General features: G+C 39.8%; 1 long non-coding RNA gene across 1 annotated transcript; it reads right to left on the bottom strand.

Moving 5' to 3' along the window:
• Nucleotides 1-1,728: 1,728 nt before the first annotated feature.
• Nucleotides 1,729-6,126, bottom strand: LOC142042171 (uncharacterized). The gene is made up of 3 exons (XR_012653642.1): nucleotides 5,416-6,126; nucleotides 3,358-3,392; nucleotides 1,729-2,166 (listed from the first exon to the last, which is right to left on the bottom strand). It is a non-coding gene; the product is annotated as an uncharacterized LOC142042171 (long non-coding RNA).
• Between the last annotated feature and the right edge of the window lie 19,664 nt (nucleotides 6,127-25,790).

Here is a 25,790-nt window from a genome sequence, read left to right on the forward strand (position 1 = left end):
AAATCAGCGTCACGGTCCACCATTAAGGGACATCAGTGGGATTCTGAAAGAATACGGTTCTATTCATAGCCTACAAAAATATAGTGTTAAATGGGATTGCTTCCTGGAACGACCATAAAGACCTTTGCGCAAAGCCATGATAAAGCCATTGGCCAAGGGATCTAGCTGGCCCACTTTCTGACAAGACAGGGTTTTCCAAAAGGATCAAATGTTGGTCATCTTCACCCTCCATTCTCTTACCAATCAACCCTTTGTAAGAACTGTCAGGATAGACTTAGCATTAATTAGACTGTGGATCCGATCCAATGCAGTAATTTCTACTTTTGTTTTCTATGGCCAAAAGCAATGGCAAAAAAATAGACAAGTTCACTTAAACTAAAGCAAAATCATTCATCCTTTAAGCTAAGGACTGGGCCTGATACAATGCTATCCATGCACGACTCAAACTTCACAAAAACACGTAAGTTTACTTTGCCACCTGCTCTTCCACTCCCCGCAAATAATTAGCAAGAACCTAAATTATAAGACATTGCTTTGCTACACAAATACGTTTCCTTGTTTATTTTATTATCTTTTTCCCCATCCACACATCATTATTTGCAAAAACCATTTAATAATTATAAGAGATTCCAAGATGTGTGTCAGATCCTGGGATATTGCCACTCGCATGGTGGTTTGCTACACTTAGCCTTCAGTCTTGTGGCTAACAATTCACCCAGACTGTGATAATACCTCACCACAACCCACACACTGCTGCTCTTCAAAGGAAAACAAGGATACATAATTAAGAGATGATGAGCTCAAATATAAGACATGGAGATGAGGGAGCAGATTCTGTAACCACACCTGTGAGTGGTTATACTACTGAAGAACTTTCTTCAGCTCCATCTTTACTCACGGTATCAGTAAAAGTGACACCTTTTCAAAATACATTTGCAGCAGCAACATTTACAGCAGTGGAGGAAAAAAAATGAGTGATAAAACCATGCCACTGCAGAAAAATAGCTTTAACATCAATTATACAGAACTCAGATTCTAAATAAGCATTATTAACAAGTAGCCCTTTTTACAAGCATGAACTATATCTTAAAATATACACGTATGTCAAAACCTCATCCCGCAAGAATTGTTACCTGAAAATATTCTCAAAGTTTCATTCCAAGCTTTTGTGATGCTGTAATTGCCGTCATAATGTAAAGAACTATAGATAAAAATATCTGTGTGTATATGTGCCAGTTCAGGGGCTAATGGTGCAGCATATTGCACGGAAATAAAAATTAAGAAGTGGGTACAAATACATTCTGCAGTCTACAGGATCAGTCCCTTTTTGGATATTCAGAATAAACAAAACATCAAACCACTTTCCTTATTACTCTATAAAGTTGGAACTCGGTTTTGTTGGTTTTGTCATGATTAGTGAAAGAGTTGAGAAACCTGGGGCAAAACAAGATGCAACTAAAGCTACCGAACTGAAGTGAGGACAACTGACCCTCCTTCAGAAATATGCATTAAGAAATATTAGGATTACATGCTCACTTGATTTCTGATTAAAAAAAGAAAATTTTTGTTTTACCTAAAAGAAGTCTTCATTTTGTCATGATGAAGGACCACAACTCCACAAGCTAGCGCCCGTTTGCAGGGCCAGATCCTCCAAGTGGCAGCCACACCCTCCTCTTCCTCATTTTTTTCCACTGACCATGAAATACTTTCTAAGCCAGGCCCTGAAAAAAACAAACAAAAAAACCAACAAAAAAACACCATTTTTAATGGACACCAGATACCACATTGCGGATTTAATTAGGCAGGGTAGAAACAAGTAAATATATCTGCACACGTATATTTGTATTTTCTGTTTCATTTCAAACAAATCTGGTAGGCCTGATTTGGCACTCTGTTCAAATCACAGGAAACGTAATTAAAAAGTGTTCTATCTTGACAGCAGAATCAAGCTCTCTATCTCCTTTTAGAATTTAATATAACACATTTCCCACTGGTACTGGAAAAATTCACAAATCAGAGGCTTTTCAGGGTATCTTCAGACAACCCTGTGTATTTTGTAATAGTAATAGATGCCAACACGAGACAAGCTTAGAAAGACGTTCCAGAGGTTGTCTCTTCAGTCCGTGGGGTTCTATGGATTTGAAACTCAGGCAGATCTGTTTAACTCTATTTAAAAAAAAAAAATAAAAAAAATAATATTTGAGTAAAACTTTCCCATCTTATGTATCACTCATCACCTCACCCAGATTATCAAATGATCTGGATCACAGTCTCTTTAGCACAGTTAATAATGATACTGCATAGCGAGTATCACCCAACATGTCCTTACTCTTATTATATTTTATACGATTTATTTTATCAATAATTCGGCAGTACAAAGAACTGTATGGAAATTGATTGTTGCTATAAACTGCTTTGCATATTGTATCATCTGCTGGCTTTAATTCATTATTTAAACGACACTGTAATTATACTACATTTCATATTCTATTTAACCAGAGAATATTCAATACGAATACAATGCAAAAAACCCAACTTTTTCCAGTATCTCAAAAACCACCCACTTATTCTCAAATAATCAGCTCCAGCATTCAACAACAAAGCAAAAATACAGTATTTGGGGTTTAGCAACTTAAGCTCAATTTTTTGCAGACAACTGCACAAAGATATTATTGTTCAGCTATCATTAGAACTGTGAAACTAATATTAAAATAAGCTCCTTGTTTATTTAAATTTAGAACTATATATGTAACCTGAATCCACAGCTTCACGCTATTAGGTTTGCTGAAAGAGCAAACTGATATTAAAATAAAAACATTAAGATTATATTGAGATGTGTGTTAGGGGATGACAGGTAGTATATTAAATAATACCAAAGCCAAAATAATTTTGTAATCCCAGCACCTACTACATATTTATTCATGTATGATTCCATACCCACAGAAAAACACTCTTACAAACAAGTGATACACTTTCACTGTTAGCAGAGGTTTTCACAGTTTCTTATAGTCCTGCATCCTAATAGGTTTCCAATATACAATTTTGAAATCTCAAACCCTGCATAATGCTGTATTTTGCACATTTAGAAAAATACAATTAACTTGCAGAATAATATCAGTACTATAGTATTTGTAGACACGTTTATTCACGCAAAAATCTTTTTTCTCTAAACTGCAGAATATTAGGCGATACGTGTACCTCTCATCATACGGGAGTGCTCCGATGCACAACACTGACTTTTAAATCCAAATACATAGTAGGGAAAAATGTTAGCACATTAGTATTTTACTGGTCTGTAAAGATTCACCCCACAAAGCCCTCCCATCCACAGATTCTATATCAGAAAAGCACACTTACTCCAGACTGTTTGCATTCATATTTACGAAGGTGCTCTGCAAGAAAGGGAGCAAACAGAAATCCAAGGGTTAACAGAAGAAAAAAACCCAACAAGTCACAACACCAAAGTCCCCAGCCATACTGAAGACCTCGCAAGAAAAGGAAAACGTTCAGCAGATAATGGCCTAACAAAAAGCGAATAGCGAATTTAGTGTCTCAGTATTGCCTGGATACCAGCTTGAGATTTAGGCAGCCTTGGATTACAAGGACTATTCCCTTGAAAATCTAGCCCACAGTTCCTGCACTGTTTTCTACCAATACCACATCCAAACTGTGACTAAACACCTCATTATGCTTCTCTGGCACTATCTGAAGCAAACATATTGTACAATTTTACATGGCACCTAAAAGCGGAGGGAAAAAAGAGGGTATTTTTTCTACCAAACACTAATGAAATGATGAACAGCAAGTTCCATGCAAAAGCTTGCATGAACAGTAAATGGGTTCCCCCCCCCCCCCCTTTTCTTTCTGTGGTAGGCAACAGGTGACAAAATACAGCCCCCAATCTTTGGGTTTAAAAATAAGAAAATTTACTTAGTCTACAAGACATCTATAATATAGTTGTTTTGTTTTTTTAATTAAAATTTAATGAAAAGGTTTAACTGGGCCTCTACATTGGCTTCAGAAAGTAAATGCCCTTCTTAACATTCATATGTAGATGTTTCATTTAAAGAATATACAGCCCTCCCTGATACAAACAGTAGCCGGTGGCTTTAGGTAACAATCCAGTATTGACAGATCTTAAAAGAGAAAACCCAAACTGCATCTTCAAAGGAACTGCGTGCCTCAAATACTTCACTACAATCTCTTTTACCAATAACTTGCTAATTGATCTTAAACATGTAGATGAATTATGAGGTAATAACCTCCAATTTTCTTAGCTCTTACTCTAGACAAACATTATGTTCTGATTTATGAATATCTGAAATATTTAATTTGCTGTTCGTGGCACTTCAACAGTTAATCTAATTTATGAGAAGTAAGAACACCACATTACAGATTCCTTCTATTTTCTCCTTTAAGCTTCACCACTTCAAAAGCATTTTTCCCATCTACTATTATTTAGAAATATTCTTCCTTTGTGCATTGGACATACTACTATAGTTCAGGAGGCCGTATCAGCGACCCGATTCCTTTGCCAGTCTCCATGCTACTCATTTAAATAATTTTACTCCCATACACACACACGCAGCTGGTCAAGTGCAAGAAATGACTTTGCTGCATTCAGCTACATCTCACGCACTTCCACAGCGAGCCTTGAAAAAAATATCACAAGGCCACAAAAATCACCAGCTTCTATCACTGCACATTTCTCGAGCCTTACATTGCTCACACAAGGTATCTAAAGCAGCGTGCTGTGCTGTAGCAGTACACCTGTGTCCCTTTTAGCAAAAAAACCCCACCACAAATAGGCTAAAAACGTTAATACCCATTTCTCAATTCGCAGTTAAAAAGAACCTTTCTTTAAAGACGCTGTTTCCCTAAATATTTAAATGCTTTAAAAAAGTAAGTTTTCTGTTTGGAAAGCTTTGCAATTTCTCCCCTTTACAAAAAAACAGCTTTGCAGCACCAGCGAAGAGTACCCGGTACAGCAGATGGTTAAAATTCTGCATCATTTTTAATAGCCTTAAGAGAAAGCACTGCCTTTTTTCGGGGGGGGGGGGGGGGGGGTGGAGGAGAGGAGAGGAGAGAAAAAAAGCTGAGAACAGCAATTTGCAGCCCTTTTTTTTCCTTGACAGCAGCTAGCCACGCCTCAGTCTGGCCCTTCCTCCAACCTCTGCTAACCTAAAAACCAGCGCCAACCTGGCAGCAGGCCATATATTCAAAAGTAAACATTATTCTCCTGCCTTTTTTCAGTGGTGTTTATCATATCCTGATCTCCCCCCGCCCCCCCCCCCCCGGTGTAGCTGAAATCTCTCTTTGCCCCGGTTTGTTTCGCTTTGCAACTACATCAAGACATCAAAGTCACGCTCTTATCTAACATGGCAAACTCGCAAAAACGCGTTAGAGGGATTTTACCTTCACCCAGTGAAGCAGCAGACTATTTTGGAGCGGGAAAACCAAAGTCAGACGTATCTTTAGGTACTGCCGTCCCACAGAACTGCGTGCTACGTTCTTCTCCATCACTACAGGAACGGGCTCTTCCCCATACAATGCACACGCTTCTTTCAGAGCCTCTAGCTGCCGTTAGGAACCTGGCTTTCGCTTCCACAGCTTTTCCGTTCTCCCGTTTAGTTGCTACGGGAGTGTTTGAACACACCGATGGATCTCGGAGCGGCCGCGAGGACGCAGCCCCAGCGCTGCACCTGACTCTTTGTTATCCCTCTCCATCCAGCCCCATTCCCTGGCCCTTCCGCTCCTCGCTTCCTCCTCCCACCTTGGGCTGCTCCTCATTTGTAAAGGCTCTAAAAAAAAAAAAAAAACACCAAACAGCAAAAAAACACCAGCTCAGACTAATTAAACTAGTTGCCCGTTACTGGTTTTTACCTAGTCGTACACTGCATTGAATGGATAGTCGACATACCGGCACGAAAAGATTAAAAAAACCCCAGATAAATAAAAGGAGGGGGGGCAAAAATGAATCAATAACGAGAGAGGGGATGCTGCCGCTCGAATCCCCCGAGCCATCCCCTCCGGCTGGATGCCGGGGAGGAGAGGAGAGGAGAACCGGAGCCGCTCCGTCCCGCTCGGGGCCGGGGAGCGGAGCCCGACCATCGGCCATGTTGTCCGCGCCGCCCGCCACCTCCTGCCCCCGCTTACCGGGGGGGCCGGGGGGGCGGTGGCAGCGTGCCAAGCCGCCTGTCGCAGGGCGGGTGTCAGCCGAGGGCAAAGTTGATCGCTCGGCGCTCTTTATTTCTAGCTCCTACGCTGGGTGCCTGCGGGATTTTGTTGGGTGTTTTTGTTTTTGGGTTTTTTTTTATGCCCCCCCCCTTCCCCTCCCCGTACCCCCTTCCCCGGCCACCAGCAGCCCGGTGCAGCGGCCGAGCAGCGGCCACACGGGTCCAGGTAGCGCAGGGCCGGGGACTCGGCCACCCCCCCTCACACACACACACACACACACACACACACACACACACACACTCCCCCCGCTTTTTTCTCTCTAGGCACCGTAAAGTACGAAATAACGTGGAGCGGTTTAGTCAAAACAGTCATGTGCAAGTAGCCTGGCAAACAAAAGCCTTTATTTATTTATTTAGCTCGCGCATAGATAAGGAGGAGCCTTTGTGCACATAAATTTCACACACATCAGAAAGGAGATGCCATGCTGCTTTCCGCGGGCTGACACAGCTTGTCTCGAAACGCCACAGGACAGCCTGGAGGCTCATTAATAATTGCGAATGGCTCGCCATTTCCATATTTAAATTGTGAAGCAGCGTATGATTAATTAAGAAGGAAAAAAAAAAAAAAAAAAAGGCGAAGGAGGAAAGGCCTGCGCTCGCTGTCCAAGCCGCCTGCCCGCTTTAACTCCTTCTTTCCCACGCGATTCGGGGTCCGCCGGGGGCTCGCAGGGTGCCCCCCCCCCCCCGGCTGGTGCCTGGGAACTCGGAGGGAATATTAATTCTGCTATTTTTGTGCAGTTAGGCGACCACGTGAGTTCTTTTGCAAGGCTCTGAATAGCCACGAACTAATGAAGAGAATTTGCTGCAATCCACTCATCATTAGCTTTTCATTTGGGGAAAAAAAAAAAAAAAAAGAAAAAAATCGCTTATAAATTTTAGCGTGATTGTAAATTAATGTATTTTCATGCAGCGAGGTTAAAAGAATATTTACAAAGTTATTTATATAAAGAAATATTGCAATTAAAATCCAGTAAAATGTGTAATTTAAACTCATCTGAGTGCTCCAAACTATGAAAATATTTCACTTTGAAACGCTGTGATTAACTGGCACACAGAATCTCAGATCCTCAAACATAAATGAAGACAAGCAATAAATATGCTGTGTACAGTAATCAAAATATTTAACAATAATTTATCAGAGAGCTTAAACTTCAGATTATTCTGTTTCTCCTAAGTACGTAGTTTTCAGATCTAACTGTCACAGATGCTGGATCTTTTTTTCTTTTTTTTGGTCCCAAAGGGAAAGGCTGTATTTCTGACTCCTCTTTAGTTACTGAAATATTTACTCTCTGGAAATCCAAGCTGCGAAAACCCACGTACAGCGACACCCCCCCCCCCCGCCCGTGGGGGAGCGAGGAAGGGGACGGCGGGTCATGAGCTCCTTCGGGGCTCCAGGGGGGGGCACTTGGGGGTCTGCCGCGTGGGTCCTTCCAGCATCTGCCCCCTCAGGGCCCGGACGGGGGGTCTCGGAGCGCAGGGGGGGGCCTGTGACCGTGGGCGCGCTCCCGCCCGCCACACGCGCGCGCCCCCACGGGGCCCGGCGCGGGCGGGGGTCCGGCCCCGCGCTCACGTGACCGGTGTGATTCAGCAGTCTGCAGTCATCATGGAAAGGGGAAAAAAGGGGGGGGGGGGGGGGGGGAGAAACCCAAAATCTCCTCGGCTCTCTGGCTGCTGTGGAGGTGCTGCCGCTATCCTGGTTCCTTGGCCTGCCCATCCCGGGCTCCCGGCTTTAACCCTTTCGGGTTTGCAATCCTTCCCGTGTTTTAAATCCAGTTATTCCAGAATTTCGTCTGTGACTGTTCGGTTATTTATCCTCATTTGATCTTCAGTTTCCTTGGTTAATATTTAGTATTACACAGCAGAAGCAAAGACCTACAGGTTTTTTTCTGCAGATGAGCACTTTATTTGGCTGGGGGACGTGCAAAATAGGTGGATCGTGCACCCAACTAAAGCTGTCTTTTTTGTTAAGCCGAGGACATAATCCTTTGACTTATTAAAAGGCTTTTTCTGCAGAGTACGAATTCCGGATATTACTTGCCAGGCAGCTCCAACAAGCTGAGTTTACCCAGCTATGAATGAGGCTGGTTATGCTCTATCTCCATAGTGTGGTCAGTTCGCAACCTGGTACCAAGTTTGTCCTGAGGAGCCGTAAATTCGGCACATGAATTAATGTTCTGAGCAAGGACAGAAAGGAAAGGCTGCAAAATGAAACAAATTCATTTACAGGGCCCCAGTTTTAGGACCCTAAGACCACCTACTAGATGCTTGGTATGAGAAAGAAATTTCTCCCCTCTACGTATTCAAACACGCGTTGTCTACCAGAGTCCCTCAGTTTCCTCCAAAGCATTTGGTAACTGCTCCAATGACAGAGATTAGGGAAAGAGCTGAAACACCCATGGTCTGATCAGGGATGGCAATTTTTTGTGTTTTCCTTCCTGCTACCAACATTCTATAAAAGTTTTTACTGGGTGTACTCTGTTTATCCTTGTAATACATGAAGCCACACTGGGCAACTTACCAAAATCATTCTATAACTACCACCGTCAAGAAAATTTTCATCCCCTTCACGGATCAGAATAAAGTATATGCTGCCATGCAGTATGAAGAGCAACTTGTTAGACCCAAGTGTTTTGCATTTGAGTTGGCATCCAAAAGTAAACAAACAAACAAAATACATACTGAGCAAATCCCAGCCCATAAAGACTTACGAAGGCAGGCCCGAACTATTTAGAAATGTATTTAGTTTTAGAGGCTGCAGAATTCTTCGGAGGATATAATCTTTTAGCTATAAAAATGTTGATAAATACTTGGTTCAAATGAATAAAAAGCTTGCTGTTCTCTCTTATGAAGTTTGCTAAGTGTAGTCACAAGGGCAAATACCAAGTATTTTGTTACAAGTGGAAGTTGCATATACCAAAATGTTCTCTATTATCAGTGTCCTTGTATATTTACTGCTTTTCTCTTGTTTAAAGTAGCATGACATTGTCAGAGTTAATACTAACCAACTAGTCAAACATGCACGCATGAAACATATCAGTAAGACTTTAATTTCCCATTTCTAAAATAATTTTTAGAACTTGTAAAAATACATTTTTAAAATAATTAAAGGTATACTGAGGGTGTTAAACCTGGAAAAGTCAGTAGTGCTTTTAATAGATTTTTTTTTTTCTCATTTCTTACATACATGTTCAGTTACAGAATTCCCAGTGTTATGAAGCTTATGGGAATTGGCTAGTGATTCCAAACTCGACATGCTTAAAACGATCCCTCCATGCTCTGTAGGTCAAAGGAGTATGAAGAAGCTGCACAGTTGTATCTTACTAAATTCTAATGGAAAAAATACTCCCTTAAAAATCTTTGCTACATTATTAAATGATCCAAAAATATTATAGGTGGGGCTAGCACAACTGCCAACTGTTACGATTGCCAGATACCTCCTATTATAAGACTGCATTTTCAGTTGCTTAAAAACTTTGCCAAACTTAAACTGTTTGGCTGAAAATTGCCCTCACCAGGTGTGTGCCTCAGGGATAACTTATTTGAAAATCTGCAGCCAAACAGCTTTCACCTCTCCAAGAATGAGCCTATCGAAACATCACTTGTTTGGTCCATGCTGCCAAATTACAGAAACCTTTTCTTTGAGAAGCTCCTGCATCCCCATGTTTGGAGCAGAGATTAGGATGGGAGGTAGCCTGTTAAGGAAGTGGATTTTGCCACTTCATTCTAGCCAGGCTATAAACGTTTGGAAACTTCACTTGCTAGGGACTTGCTGAAGTTTAATAGGAAAAATTCCCAAAGATCCCACCTTCGGTAAACATGCTGCTTCCTCTCACAGCTGTCCAGGTTGATGAGATGGCATATAGACCCACCACATGCTCTACACTAGAACTATGTAATTCACCCCTGTAATGGCTGAAACTGGGCTCAATCAGAAGCATCAATCCGGGTGCCACAAAACAAGCATCTTTGGCTCTTAATACTTCTCCCGCTTGCATCCAGACAGCCTAGTAGAAGTTGCTTGATTTCCATATGGAAGAACTAAAGAAATCAAGCCAGAATAGAAGAAAAAGAAGGGAGAAGGACATCAGTAAACTGACAGAGCCTGGCAGAGCAAGGGAGGCAGGCTGGGTGCAGAAGGTGGGAGTAGGCTTTCAGTCTGAGCGGGAAGCTAAAACTATTTGCAAAAAGAAACTGGACTTCTTGGCTGGGGAAGCAAATGGGAGTAGATAGAACAGTGCTGAGAAGCCAGGACATTGTCAAGAGAAAACCGGGAATCACCAACAACTCTCTGCTGTTTCTCCACTGAAGTGCTTTAAATAGAGATTTATCTTCTTATTGCCATCATTTGGCTCAAGTAGCAGGGCACTGTGGGATAGCTCAGAATATTCCACTCCTGATGACTCATTTGGATGTTAGTAGACTGCTACAAGATAAAATCTCTGTTTATGCAATTTGCTTTTAACCCCCCCCAACTTGCAAAAAATGACATGCACAAGCATGTGCATTCACACACACATACACATGCATTCAAGTGTTAAAACTGTATTAAACCAAGGGTTAATCTTGTTCAAACAGGATTAAAGAGCAGAGAATCAAACAGAAAAAATAGGGATGAAATCTACTGTGCAGCAGCATTTCTTGTATACAGCCCTTGTATGATACAATTCTCGCTCACAGGCCTGCATTCCATCTTTTCTGCTGGGTCCCAGCTTCATTAAATGGATGGAACAAACCAATTCCAATAGTAGCAGCTATTCCATCTTACATTCTCCTCACTGAACAAGGTGCAGCCCCATGTCTTATTTACTGGATACTTCTCAAACTACCCACCGGAGCCTGAATTACAAGGTTTTCCTGTGGCACTTCTTACCATTGTGGTCCTTGAATGCTTCTCAGAGATCCACTAATTTATCTTCCCAGAAATCCTGTGAGCTGAAGGAGTGATACTACCCACATTTTAAAGAGTAAGAATTTGGCACAAGTATCCCATCCATTCTGGGTGCCCAAATTGAGAGATGAAGAACCTGGCTTTTCAGGTTACTCGGCTTTAGAAAGTACCACATACATTGGCATTGTATGTTGAAAGCACCTTTCCCCTAGATTTCACTGGCAGCGGCAAACGCTTGCCACAGTTCACAACCAAATGAGAATAGAAGGAACCAAAATTAACAGACTTATAATTTGAGTGTGTTAAAAAACAAAAGTAAAATACCTGACCTAATGTATTTCTGCCAAGTACACACACCTCCTTCTTTACAGGGCAAAGTTTTAAAGCAAGTACTACCATGCATTAAGGGGTTATGTAACATTTCCCATTATCCCAGTTTAATAAAACTTCTTTTCTTAGCATTATAGTCTCGGAACACAATATAAAATAAAATCAGTTTTAAAACCTATTTTTGATCCTTTAATATCTTCGCTTTGAGCAAATACTAAGATTTGGGGGAAGTTTGACTCATAAGTTTTGAACTGTGGAGCTGGCAACACCAGTAAGGCCTTAGGGGGAGGTGTAATGGGTTGCTGAGCCTTCCCTTTTTTGTTTGAGCAGAATACAGTACGCATGGGTTATGATTCACAGTTGCTGGAACTGATGACTGCTCAGTGGTCCACATGGACTGACTCAGGTGTTCTGAACAGAGGGCAAGTGCTCACACTACCAAGTGACCATCAAAAATACTTGCCAGGCCAAAGCGCCATCAACTTCCCTCGTCATTTTGCACAAAAGGAAGACTGAAAGACCGCAGAGAATGCACATTTCTTTTACGCTACCAGAGGTGGGAGGATACGTGGTCAGGGCAGCAGGGGGAGGGCCATACTGCTCTTACTGGAAAGTCTATCAATACCAGAGTTTGTTGTTATTTTGGATGACTATTATTCTAGTAGCACTTTGTTCAATTTGTTCTGCATCTTCTGAATTTTCATCCTTGTTTCTTGAATATCTTAAGTGTTTTGAAGAGTGCCTAGAGCTGAAAATCATTACTGAAAGAAACCTGTATTAACATGAATGCTAACGTTAACTTTTACAGGCATCTTTGAGACACTCCAATTACAGTACTGCTTTAACCTAGCTACGGAAGCAAAACTCTTGAGTGGGATAAATCCAAAAATCACAGGAAACATGACTTGTGAAGTTAAATGTGAGGGTATTGGAAAAGAAAATTGTTTTTCAAGATGAATGATTTTGTAAGAACTCACTGCAAAGAGATCCAACCATAAATACCTTTTTCATAGCAAGAGGAAACCTTGAGCACCAAAAGGCAGGCTGTGCCTTTGGAAGAATAAGCCTCTACACCATAGCATAATGATGCAAACAGCAAAGATCTTGAACTAAAATGTGATCAGATTACAGTTTCCAGTAGGAGACGCAATATACTTTAGCGAAGCAGCAAGCAGTTGCCTGAAGATATGCTAGAGACAAATTACTCTCAAACTATGATGATAATGGGCAAAGTGTTGATAACATGGTTTCCGATACAAGGACTAGCATCTTCTCAACGGAATAGTGATGACCATTTAGGGTGAAATGTTCTTAATACAATGCTATAATCTGAAACCAACCTTGCTAAGGGCAAGCTTGACCAAGGCTGAAAAAGATTCCAGGAGAGAAGCAGTTCAAATAGTTCAAACAGAATTTGTAAAGGACTCAAGTATAATTTTGAAGACACTCTTCTGATCTGGAGAAATGAAAATTCAAGTTCTTCCCTACAAAACAATTTTTTCATTCTTGCCTCACCTCAGGACTCCTATACAACTTCTCAAGAAATGCACTCAAAAAAAACTATGCTAAGATCACATTCTGGAATCCTAACTGACCTACATGGAAGAAACGTCCCAACTCGAATTGTTGGCTAGTGTGTGAACATTTTCAATGAAAAAAAAAACCCAAACAACCTGAATGGGAAAGCAGCTCTTCCATTTTCTTAAAGAATTTTAGGTTACTTCTGATAAAATTTTTCATTTTTAAAAATTTGGTTCTTTAGAAAAGGTACAACTCACCTCCCTGTACTCTCATAATTAGGGAAAAATTAATCTGGTAAGTGATCTAATGAAGAAAAAGTAGGAAAACTGAGAGTTAAAGTTGCTATGTTTAAAATGCACACTGTTAATTTTTAAAGGTAAAAAGGCAAGTGAAAAAAAAGCGTGTAGGAGATGAGAAAGTACTGGAGCTTCCTCCTTAATGTGGCTCCCGAACACTCAACTGCGGTATATACTCTGAATAAAAGTCATATTATTCTTATCTAAACCATCTACGAGCAGCATTCACATATTCTGGAACAATACATACACTCCTGGGAAGTAAGGCTGATACCTAACTAGAAAAATAGTGGAAGAAGTGGAAAAAACCCCCCGAACAGCCATCTGTTCAATGAATTAAAAAAGCCAAAATCAACCAACCAGAAATTTAAACTGATCTAGTTAAGTGTTAACTTATTTCCTAGCTTTTGTTTCTTTTTCTCACAACATTCATTGTTATTGAAACATGGCTTTTTGTTTATGAATTTACTTCTAGCATAGGACTGCTTGACAAGCAATGTTTATGCATTTTGTCATATGTCATTAGTTTCTTCCACATGCATGCAGACACTAAAAGATACCTTCCACATTTTTTTAGTCTAAATAGATGAATTTTAAAATTATTTTAAAATAAAATAAGTAATTAAAAATGGGGTGGAGTATTGAAATCAATGTTAATTCAATTGCATTTTTAAGGTTATTCCGATATGTGAAAAAGTGGCCAAGCACATTCTGCCTGCTTGTTTTTATACAGATACATCTGTCAGAAATTCACGCACAAGCTTGTATGGGACTCCTAGTATTGTGTGTGTTGTAAAATAAATCTGTATTGGTCTGCTCCCAATCCAAATATACTTTTGACTAAAGCTCTCACATGCAGATATAAATCTAGCAAATCAAAATCTGTTTCCAGGAGCTGTAACTTACTGCATTTATATACAAAGCCTAACAGGTGATGAAAAAAAAAAATCAAAGATTACTTTACCATAATACAATTCTACCATTAGATCTTATTTTATTGAATGATTCATGCCTTATTGGCATTTCTAGATTTGCTTTTATATTTCCGCCTCACTATTTTAAGATGTATTATCTTTAATCCAAAACCTGCCATCCTACCTAAACCTACTTAGAATTTTCTATGATGAAATCTCATTGAACAAAGATTAGAGAGAATTACGGATCTTTCACTGTGCAGTCTGGGAACATACTAACCACAGCACAGCATAATCCAGAAATGCCTTAGCCACCTTTAAATTTTATAATATCAAGATTTAAAGCTACAAAATATGAGGGATTTTTTTCTTCGCTGAGCAAAAATAATAGAAGACACACTGATTTATGTTCAGCTCTTCATAGCAGAAAGCCTCACAGCTTTCATATATTCATGTATTATTTGTACTATGGGCAGAACCTATGGAATGGTGTGTTGTTTCCGTAGAAAGGTGCTAACAGGGATTCAAATCTCAGAGTGGAAGGGAGCTTAAAACAGGACAAAACTCATCTGGAACTTGACTGCTTTGTAGGAAATTCTCCTATGTAGAGTCACCACAGATATTTTGTCTGAATCTGCCTGCACATGCAATTAGCAGAAAATGAACAGAAAATTGCAATTATTTGGGGAAGACCAGGGCAATTATTTAAAAAAGTAAGTTGAAGCTTTTATATCCAGTACTTTCTGTTCACTTAAGATGCAACACCACTCCCCATTTAAAAACTCTAAGAAGTTATTTCCCTTGTCCTTTAAGGGAAACTGGAGCATACTATGCAGTTTGAAGTTATCAGAATCATCGAACGTTCATATTGCAGTAGTGTACAGGGACTATAACTTTGGGCCCAACTGTGTTGAGTGCTGAGCAAAGACAAAGACTGTGATTATCAAGCCTTTAGGGCAATGGCCCTTTTTATAAAATAAGTAAAAAAGCAATCTTACATATTTGTAATATACAATCTCAATTTTTAGTTGAAGAAATAACACTTTAAGGGTATTCCTCTGCAGTTTAGAGTACCTAGCAGCAGCTACAAACAATTAAGTATTAGTTAAAAAAAACCCACTCTAACTTCAGCACCTTATTGACTAAATTAACCATTTTCCTTTTTTAAAACATATATAACAGTTTACTCTGAAATTTTCCACCCAAATTCTGACTGAGTTAGTGCATGATTACTTTTAAATGGAAAATCTCAATACGGCTTTTCTGCAGCAAAAATGTTTGAAAGATAAAATTCTTTAAAAGTAGGTTTTCTTACATTGGTAACTGCAGAAAATAAAAAAAAGAACACGATACTTTAATTTGGTGCTTGTATTTTGTATTCTCACACTCACCACCTTCAGTTCAGCATTTTTTAAATAGAAGAACTTAAGATTTAAAAAAATTCCACGTGTGAGGTTTGTTTACAAAAAATAATGCAGTTATTGCTCAGTTACTCTTTATACATGTAGATGGGGAGCAAGTTCATATTACTTTGAAACAATAGCTTTTGTTCTTGAGATATATTTTAGAGGCAGAAAAACAGTAGTTGCTGCAGCACTATGAGTTCTTGATATATTGAACAGTAGAGGAAATAGTCTCAGAAACGATGTAAACTGCTTCCAGCCTGAACTTAGCAGGCTGCTTTTTTGCCAGTAGTTCAAAACATGTTTAGCTGAATAAGCATATTTTTGACATTACAACAGGGTGTAATCACTTTTTCATCTGATCTGCTCTTCATGTACGCTTTATTACAAAAAGGTGGAAAGTTATACATGGGGAAAAAACAGGCATAAAGACATTTAAAATAAAAAAGGTCTCTCAAACATTTTCCATTCCCCCCGCAGCCCCCTCCACAGTAAAATGCATGAAAAAACCTCCTGTAGATGATGAGTGTGTGACTCACATGGGAGCTTCATATAGCTTCCTCTTCTACTGCAGACCTCCCTGGGATTCTCTCCCTCACCGATACTAGCTACCGCATGGTGTATGGATGTTGTTTAAGATGTTTTCTTTCACCTGAAGTGAGCTAAATGGCTTAAGCAGCACTTGAGAAATTGCTCTGCTCCACCACTCCCGCGCCAGGGAGTGGGGGTGTGAAAGCTCAGGCTTCCCGGCAGAGAGGAGAGAGAGGTGCTGGCACCGAGCTCTCCGCGAGGAGCCTCCGGCCAAAACAGCCCAAACGCTCAGCCACAAGTAGCTAACCTTAGCGGGCACCGCACGGACCATTTATCTGCTGAGGCCCAGAAGAATATTGAACGTTGCAAACGGGATACAAAGCAAATGTACATCGGGATTTGTCACAGGTCTGATTCTCCTCTCCAGTCAATGGCCTTACTCCTTAGGACGTGAAAGGACTCAGGATTTCACACAATGAAACCCTTGTTCAGCTGCAAAGGGAAAGGCCTCTAAAATGACAAAGCAGAACCCATATGAAGCAAACTACAGAAACAGCTTCCCTGCTCTTCTCTTCCCAGACTTCAGAGGAGATCCCTTGCTTGGCTGGTGTAAACACCTGTAACTCAACTAGAGTAAGACTGTTTCCAACCAGCCTGGGACCTGGGCTGTGCACGGACAAGGCTGGAGGCAAATATCACAGTGAGGGCAGGTTTGATGTAGTTCAGTTACCTTACTGGAGAAAGACAGTGTCTGGGCTCGAGATGTCATTCAGTTTAGTCATCTGGCGTGGAAGAGCAGAGCATGCGGTTCAGGAATGCAAGCTCATACTTGTTTCTAAGTCATCTTCGACTAATACCTAGATTCAAGCGCCATGATGAATGTTTGAACACTTACACAGACTTTGTGCAAAAGAAAGGGAACTGTTTAATGAAAAAATGTCTGTGTGGATCAATTGTGGGTTAACCATTTTCAGATTGTGTCTCTCCATTTATAAACAAAAACCTGGCAAAGATAGTGGTCAAGGTATGACGGACAGTCATACTGCAAAGTGCAGTACATTATACACCTTTTCAACTTCTGGTCACCTTTTGAAACAAAAATAGGTTTAGTTGGCATTAATTATCTGTTACCCACTCTCCAGAATTTACTATTAATACCAATTAGCACTACAGGAGTACTTCAGATCCCTTCTTAATTTTAGGGCACTGATATGGTAGAGTATGCTTTGGAAAACCTACAGGAATATAGATATTAATGAGGAGAAATACAGTGCAGGGAAAGGCTGGGAGCAAGAACAGTGGTTTGAGGATGTGTTGCAGTTCGTGCTCGGTCCCGGGATGCACCAACAGCCGTACATGGGACTAGAACCCTGTCCCTCGGGAGTACGGGCCAGGAGTGAAAAGAGGAGGGGAAAATTGGATTGCCATTGTGCATCAGGTCAAAGAAAGTAATCCATTCATTCTCAAAGTAGGACTCATGTAAAAGCTGTTCATGTAGATACTAAAAAGCACAATCATAATTTGCTGTGGCTTTACCACATCTGTGTAGGAGCTGATGGGAGGGTGGGAGACCTGTTTGTCCTAGATCAGAGATTTAAATTCACAGGTCGAGGGCAAACTGGAAAACTTGCCCATATATTATCAGTAATTATGTCTATCAGATTAAGAACATCGTTATCCAGTGCTACCTACCTGCCTACTTGCTGAGTACCACACTGAACTTTGCAGACAGGTAGTCATCTTTCCTCTTGTTTTCTCAGAAAGTCTTTAATGCCAACAGAGATAATAGGGCAGAGGGGTACAACTGCCTTTGCTCTAATAGAGCGATACCTGTCCGGTTAGGTTAATGTTTATACATAGACTCAATTTATTGTATTTATTTGTCTGTGTTACTGCAGCTGTTCTTCATCCCTATTTTTTCATGCTTACACTAGTAAATACCAGGGATGACAGCCTGATTAATGATGACAAGACTGAATTAGGGATGTGACTAAGGGCTGGTGTGATCATACAGATTCAATCATTTTGCATGGGCAAAATGGGGAAGAAGGAGAGACTAAGAAGTAAAAAAATTAAAATACTATCTTTAAAATAAGCTCAGTAGTCCAGCAATACAACATGGAAATACAGTAGTGTCTCTGACTTCAGAGGTCCCTTTAATTCCAGAGCTGTATGTTACTTTTTAGTGTCATCTGTTGTTATTTCAACCTTAAGGTATCCAAATATTGGTAAATATAAATAAAAATGCGGGAGGAGGGAGAGCAGAGCTATAAAAATATGCAGCTAATCAAAGAGTGCTCCCCCCAAATATGAAGCTTTTTCTTTATAAAATTTAAGTCAAAACTAATCATGAGACCATGACATATGGCCCTTTCAGCACAGTGGGGCAAATAATGCCCTTTCACATTGATTGTTTGAGGTGAAGTGATATCAGTGTTGAGATTTGCAACCACCCCCACAACAACTGAGTTTGCTTGGGATGATCAGGAGCAACTAAAAAGGCTTCGTTTGAAAGAAAACTCATGCAACTCTTTATTTATTATTTAACTAATGGGAGGGGCTGTTCATCTAGAAATGTTCATCTATTATTTAGAAAGGAAAATGCAGTACAGTGTTTTCTTCCATGTATCAGACCATTTCCTTATCAATAAGGGCTGAATATAACAATTTATAAATGGACAAAGATAGCTTTTGAAAGATACTACAGTATTTTCCAAGTGACGGAATGTCTCTGAAAAAACGCATTATGCCTCAAATGTCCCCTCTCCAAAATACAAGACAGTAAATAAATAACACTATTTCACACACCTTCATCTTCTGCTTATAAATACACTCTGTAGAAGATCTATCCCAAAGCTTCCCTACCTCCTCGGGACCATGACAGCCCAGGAGGCCTTGCCTAACAGTATCTTCAGCCAGAAGAACTGGGCTGTCAGTATAAAATGCTTTACCCTGATAATAATGTTATATGATGTTTGCTCTGGAAAAGTCTGGTTTTCTCCTACACCACCTGGATACTAATTAAGCTTTCCTCCCATCTCACTTTTTTGGTCAATTGAGACTCACTCTCTTTGCTGTCCGATGCACCCCAAACTATGAAACTTAAGTGACTTTTATGCTGGTCCTTCTGTTCAAATACTGTCACCCATTACCTTAACATGTGTTACATCTTGTCTGGGTTACAACTTATCTACAGTGTCTATTTGTATAATGTTACAGCAGAAGAGCCCCTGCTGAGATGGCCCTAAACTCCACAAAACAGACTTTGGCAAGTCTCAGGTTTCTTTAACTTATTTGGAGGCTGAACCAGGGGTGATGCCTCTACAGTCAAGCCATCTTAAACTCATTTTCCACTTGTCCTTGCTAAGCAGAACTCAACCATAGTGAAGGATGGCGTCCTGCATGCCCGATTCGCACGGAGTTTTTGCAGAGCAGCCTGCTAGGGAAGTATCCGCCAAGCGTTCCCGCTGAAGAGGCTTAGTGGCTCTGAGTCCTCCCTGCCAACTATTAGTTGGATGGCAGAAATTAGCCAAGATATAGAAGTTTTAAGGCACACTGGAAGGCTAAAAGCATATTTAAACTTCTCATTTAGGGGGTTGACTTACCAATTTTGAAGTGCCAAAGGATGTTTTATTGTGTGCGTTATCTATAAAATGACATACTAGAGCATCCTCTGCCTTTAGAAGGCTGCAAAGGCCAGTACACACCATCAACAGAGTCCAGCCCACTTCTATAAAGATCACCTTTATAAATCCATAAAGATTTATTGTACAAACATTTCCAATACAGTTGTTGGTGATTTTGCCTGAACTGCAATATATTATTATATGCAAAGACAGTAGCCAGCAGCTATTCAGAAGCGCTCAGAGAATGTGTTAGCAGTTAGTAAGTGAATTCATTTTTCTGTTTTAAAATCCTTTCAAGAAACGAATAAACTACTATAACAATAGAATCTTTAACAATATTACTCAGACAAATGTTTGGACATCTGACACGCTAGAGTGAAGTGTGATAGCATCTATCATCAGCCGATGCTGTACAATTATACAGCATTTCCCTGCAATCAGGAACTGCGTCAGATTAAAACACTGTGCTGTAGAGGCAGGCAAAGAACTTCCTCACAGAAACAGAATCACAGAGTCCTTACAGTTTTCCCCTACTGACACCAGGAATGCACATCAAACAGAGGAATTCCAGGTGTGTAACTGGGGGGCACCAGCCAACTGGCCCTCACTATCAGTGGGAGTTATACCTGTGAAATAATCTTTCAGATACTTAAAACCACAGTACATTTAACTACAAGACATTTGTGGCATAACCAAATATATGGATACGAGTCTCCCCGAGTCCTGCAATGCTGACAGAAATGCTGATACAAACTAACATAAACCACAATCTTCCTAAGGTGCAAAAAGAAACCTATTTTAAGAATCTATTACAGCATTCGGCATTTTTACTGGGTACTACTTTAGTCTCTGCATTTTAAAACCAGTTACTTTAGTTACCAAAAGTTTTGCTGCGCAATGATCAGAGTGCTAGTAAGTGTTGAACACCCTAAAAATATTTTAAATGTTTCTTATGCAATGGAATGCTACAATTTTCCAAAGTCTGATATCTCAAGACTTTTATAGGCTTGAAGTCGTAATTTGCACTCAAGTGAGTGCCACTTAAGGAATAAAACTCCCTGTTTCTATTCCACCAAATTATCAGATCCTAAAACTATTCCACTGATCTGAGACTACTGCAACTACTATAATTCTTTATTTAGGTACCTTCTTTATTTGGGCAATAAAACAGATTTGTGGTAGATGTTGATTTTTCTGTTAGATTTCTGCCCTTCTGAGATACCAAAAAATTTTGCATGTTAGAGAAAGTCATGAAAGAGCTGGATTAATAATAAAAATGCATGAAAAGTTTATCTGGTCTCTATCACCATACTGCTAGACAGGATAGTACACAATAAATCCATGGCATGCATATAACACCAATATGCATACCTGGAAGCTTATTATCATTTATACATAAAAAATCACGTTTGGCAGGGAAGACCCAACTACATTTGGTTCTGGGGTTTTTTGTTCATTTCCACTTTGTTTAGAAGTCCACTTTTTTTAGGAGTCCGCTTTTTTTAGATGAAGCATTGTAAAATGCCTTTGAGAGTAAACTGTTCACCTGTATGTCTCATGCAACTTAAAATTTTCCAGCAATGCATGTGTATGCAGAAACAAAGAAAATGGCTGCAGAATTAGACTCACCATCATTAAAGTAATTAAAATGCAGTATTAATCTTTAATGGTAATTATTCTTTTAATAGCCCCTCTAAATTATAAGAAGCGGATAGCTAGAGCTTTCCCTCCAGCAACAGCACTCTAACCCCACCACGGGAAAAAAAGCAGTCCTTGTGAGGCGTGCCAGAAGGTGCCCCAACCAAGCATTGCATCTTCCCTTTCACAGACACCCAAAATTTACACAAAGTGGTCAGAACTGGCCACATTCCAGGCCAACATTCCCTGTAAAGTGAAAATCCTTTGGTTATGTCAAACAAAATCCCAGAGGTACTATATACAATACCTAACTCAGTTTCATGTCTGGCAAATACAAGTCTGCTAAATGCAACAAGTGCAAATCCCTCTTTTTGTAAGAAAAAGAAATAAAATTTACATGGCTGGCAACTCCCTCACTGACTTTTCATCCTACTTCTACACCGCATTGTTAATTTACTCATTCTCAGTCTGTGCTTGCACCTTCTCACAGGCTAGTTAAAAGTATTGAAGCTGGTATTAACATGGTGACAACAGGAAGGACAAGGAAGGATCAGGCCAATACAGAACTTGATCCAAGGAAAGCAACAATTTTCCTCCTCTGCCTCCCCAGTTTTCTACCCTGGGTTCTCCTCCAGGCCCTGCCATTGACTCAGCCCCTGGCAGACCATCCCAGCCACTCCCCAGTGGCTTCCAGCTCTTGCACACACTCTGTGCCTGTTCAGATCCGAGTGCCACAAAACAGTGCACTGGGGCAGGAGGACCATCTTCACAATTAAAACTCATTATATTTAACTTTTTTTTTTTTGGGGGGGGGGTGAAGTATACAACACATTTCCTTATTACAGGAGGAAATTTGGTGTGAAATACTGCACAGCGATAATATTAGCAAGGGAGGAACTTCTTCTATGGGATAGGCTCAGGGATTCTGTGCGATCCTGTGCTCCCTTTTATTACCTCTGTTGTGGCCAGGTAATTCAAGGTGTCCTTTTTCAGATTTAACTGTTATTGTATATGCTTTACTTGAACTTCATCAAAATGGACAAACAATGGAGGTCTTGCATATGGGCAATCAAAAGGAGACTGTTCTCCACACCAATTCCTCAAAGAACCCTTGCATTTAATTACTTGTATCTTGTACACAAGAAAAATCCTTAAGCTTCTACTGTATGTAGCAGAAATAAAAAATGATGATCAGGCAGTGCCATGATTACTGCTTTAACATAATTAAGTATATTTAAAGTAGTGTTGAGATCTGTAAAGTACCCTATCTACTTAGAGGTTGCATTTCATTATGCAAGTTGGCCACATAGACATGCACCAAACAGCAAAGTACTATGAAAAATTCTATAAAAGTTTAGGTATTAGATTGCTAAAAATTGAGATAAACGCTTTCTAAAAATAATTTTATTTTTAACTTAATTGATTATGTTCTTTAAAACTTTAATTGCAAAAAACTAAAATCGGTATCCACTTTCTTAAGCATTTGAATTCAATGAGAGCAAGTCTTCAAGAGTTTTTCCTACTTTAATAGAGGAATGAAAAAATACTGAGATAAAATAATAGCGTGGGGGTAAGATGAGGAGTAAAACTACGCTTAGCTGTACAGTACATTTTTGTGCTGAGGCCCACATGCACAGAAAGCATAACCAAAACTTTTCATGATAATAAAAAGGTCACCATTAAAACTAGAATATTCATTAACTTCAGGCATGTTCCTTGCTTATTCAACATAATTTCCCAGTATGAGCGAAAAGGATTACTTTCAGCATGTCCCGGAGCAGGGGATGTAAGAGGGTGCACTAAAGTTAATCAGAGCAAGAGTATGTTCTGATCTTTCAAAGATTTGACAGGAGGAGAATATGTCTCCTTTGCAGGGATCCAAGTTCTGTTTGTCAACTGAATTTGTCCTTTAAGTTTCCCACTGTGCCTTAGTCATAGCAAGAGGTGAATGGAGAAGATGAGATTTCCTGACAATTCGTCTAAGAATTGACAGCTAAAATCTGTCATTAGCTCCTCCTCTACCATCCACCGGAGAAAAAAATTCTAGCCATGACCAGCCTTTGCAAGCTCTAGTTCCTGGTCATGACCCACACTGTTCAGTTTTGGACTTGAGCTGGGGAGGAAGTACAAAGAAAACAGAGTAAAAAAGAGATCTTGGGATCAGCCAGCATCCATGTGAGCAAATTGCCACTGTAATATCCAGAGAGGCAGACAATGACGGGCTGTCACAGCTCTATAGGGAAACTGGGGAGGGGCCGCATACACAGCTGAGGAAGAAGGACAAGCTGTGGTGGGGATGAGGGCCTCTCCTGAGACAGGGGTAACGCGCCTGCGGAAAATGAAGCTCAGGAGGCTGTTGGCAGTTTCAGGGCATGTAAATACTTGTCATGTTCACTGGCTTTTCTTAATGTCTATAAATTGCATAATGACACAGGGAGGAAAATAGCCATTTGTTCTAATGGTAAAATATCAAAAGCATCCTACCTCTTCAAAGCAAGGGTATGCGTATTTCTGGAGTCTGAACACAGCTATCAATCTCACTGCAGAGCTAACAGGAGAGAAAAACCCACAAGGTGAGAGATTCTCAGGGATAAAATCAGTATTAAAAAAAAAAAAAAAAGAGAGAGACAACAAGCAGAAGAAAACTGAAGAAACAGATAAGAAAATCCCATCTTCCTTTCTTTTCCCACCTTAAAATAAAGCAACTCTCAAAGGTTGATTTACTAAGATTTTTTTAAATTTTTCTCTCTGGGAAACTGAAAGCTCACAACAACCTTAACTATGGCATCTCTGCAAATGTCCTCACACTGCACACACCTAATTAAAGGATTTGTCTTCACCCAAAATTACTGCAGTATGTCAGTAGTCTTCTCACTCCTTTTCTGTGGCACAGAAATCTCAATAAGCAACTTCTGTCTTTTCCTCTCCTATTCAAAACCAATTCCTTAAAAACAAACCAACAAACAAAAAAATCCCTCTACTGGTCAGGGCTGCAACCCTCAAAGAACCCACCACAGTCCAGGATACCCAACAGCATCCAAACTGTGCCTGCAACTTTTGCTTTCACTTACGAGTAAGCTAAGGGGTTTAGGAGCTGGCGGAACCCACCTGAATAAAAGCATGAACTAACGCAACGGCTGCTTCTCCTACACTAGCATTTGTACAAATAAAGTATCTTTCACACTAAGTCAGAAAGCAGCAGTATTTTTATAAAAATAAATCTCGATTCTACAGTGAGTGAACCATTACAGAATATAAAGCTATTCAGTCTGTGTGCTTCTCACCTTCTTAAAATTCCAAAAACAACGAAAAAGCACACATGTATGTACACACACACAGACACATGTGTGAATTAAAAGAATAATGCCAAGAAATTATTAATTTGGTAAATCTGATGCACTATGAAAGAATTACTGAGTTTTGAGAGTAAAATAACTGCCAAAAAGAAAGCTATTCTGAAAGTGCATACTGTACCAGTACACTCAACAGGACTTGAGAGAAATTTTTTTTTAATCCAAAATCAGAATATATTCACGTTTGTAATGTAGTCTGGACGTTTTGTTGATCTCTGTTTGTTTTCAGAGCTAGCTACAAGGAGCTTCCCACGTGCTCAATTGCATCCATGATTACGAAAATATTTAAAACCACAGAAAGGATATATGACTGTGCAGACATGCCTTCTGACTTATCAAATTACCTTTTGATTATACTGAATGCTTTACAGATAGGTCACTACTTGCGTGCATCCAGAAGTTAACGCTAAATGAAATAACTAGTGAATGAAAGAACTGTTCTGTCACATGCAAAGTGCTTTATGCTCTGCAAATTGCTGGGAGAAAAATGTGCAGTAACAAAAAACAATACCCACCCCCCAAACAAACAAACAAACAAACAAAATCACTGTTATGATTACAATATGATTTAAGACAGCTACTAACAAAGGTTATCTATGTATCCAATAGACATAACTGAGATGCTTCTAAGTATGAAGCATACGATCAAGTTAGAAAAAACGTTTGATCAAGATAAAGGGCTGCAGATAAAAACTTCAGAATTGCATGTACTTGCTTCTTTGTCCATACCCAAACCTTGGCAGTGACTAAAGTTGATGGGATTCAGCCTATGCTTTCACTGTGTGGACAGTAGTCACCCACATCACTGTGTTAAATGTTTATTTGTCCATTTTGAAGCTAAGATTCAAATTTGATTTCAGAGCATGACTACATTTGCAGCTAGCTTATTACTGCTCCTTTACTAAATACTAAAGCCACGAAGCAGTATGTATCTAATTGCTGAAAAAAATCTTAATAAATCAATCACAGTTGTGTTTTAAAAATTAATTTCTATGTATGGTAAAATATTTAGCCTATTAAAATAGTCAAAACTGACTGAAATATTTATTTACTA

This window comes from Buteo buteo, chromosome 19, assembly GCF_964188355.1.
Source record: "Buteo buteo chromosome 19, bButBut1.hap1.1, whole genome shotgun sequence".
Taxonomy (NCBI): domain Eukaryota; kingdom Metazoa; phylum Chordata; class Aves; order Accipitriformes; family Accipitridae; genus Buteo; species Buteo buteo.